Below are 1,081 nucleotides of genomic sequence, written 5' to 3'. Positions count from 1 at the left end.
AAGGAGTGCCTGTGCGAGTTTTAGGTAACAAAAGATTGCAACAACAAGTAATGAAGGAATTTCATGAAAGCCTATGGGTTGGCCATAGAGGCATATACGGAACCTTTAGTAAAGTCAAAGAAAAATATTGGTGGCAAAACATGTATCGAGACATAGCACATTTTGTTGAGGAGGTGTCGCTATGTGCACACCATGTAAAAAAATCTAAAGTGTGGCTTCCCTTTAGATTTAGAGAGCCAATGCCACTTTATGCTTTAGTGTTATGTCCATGGTTCAAAATATTAGATTTTATTTGGACAATTTTTTAGCCAACTTTTATATTCTAGATATTATCTCTTGTAAAAATCCATAAAACTATAGACAACTTCTAGATTAGGATGACATGTAAAAGAAAGCATGTAGCTTTTAGCCAAATTGAGAGGATTTTATGTAAAAATAGAGATTGACAAAATCGCTCAAGCTGTTCTCAGGCAATGAAGAGCACTCCGAAGGGGAGATGAAGAAGGAGTGATCTTGTAGGATTCTGGAGAGGCATACTTTCAGAGCCAATGGAAGCATCAAATTGGCGATTTGAGTAGCATAGAGGAAGGTATTATTTTATACACGTTTTTGTCTATTAGAGTTATATCTTCTCATAATGCTGAACGAAACTGATAGGCTACATCTCTGTTAGTATTCTTCTTCATTTTCTATTTCTTTTTGGGAGTATTCTTTTATGTCTTCAATTTCTTCAAACCCCTTCTCTTCTATCTACTCCTCTCCTTGAATCTACCTTCGCCATGCTATGTCTTATCTTCAAGAACTTGGCTTCAAACCTTCAACCCTTCTCTTATCTATACCATCTCATTAGTCTAAGCTCTTTGAACCCCCATACATTCTTCTCTTGCCAAACCCCTGTGGTCGCCTTCAACCCTATGCACTGCGACACCGGCCCGTGCGAATTGTAAATGGTTAGAGGCATGGGCTTAGGCCATGACAATAGGGAAGAGCAGGAGAAGGGTTGGAGGAATGGGCCAAGCTCGGTGGACCAATAAGGGGATGACTGCCCAAAGGGAGTTAGGGTAAGGGTTTTGTATAAAAA

The sequence above is a fragment of the Lygodium microphyllum genome, chromosome 17, assembly GCF_053477565.2.
Source record: "Lygodium microphyllum isolate KBCC chromosome 17, Lygodium_microphyllum_v1.1.10, whole genome shotgun sequence".
Classification (NCBI taxonomy): domain Eukaryota; kingdom Viridiplantae; phylum Streptophyta; class Polypodiopsida; order Schizaeales; family Lygodiaceae; genus Lygodium; species Lygodium microphyllum.
The sequence above is the reverse complement of the archived record's forward strand: the minus strand, read 5'-3'. Positions refer to the sequence as shown.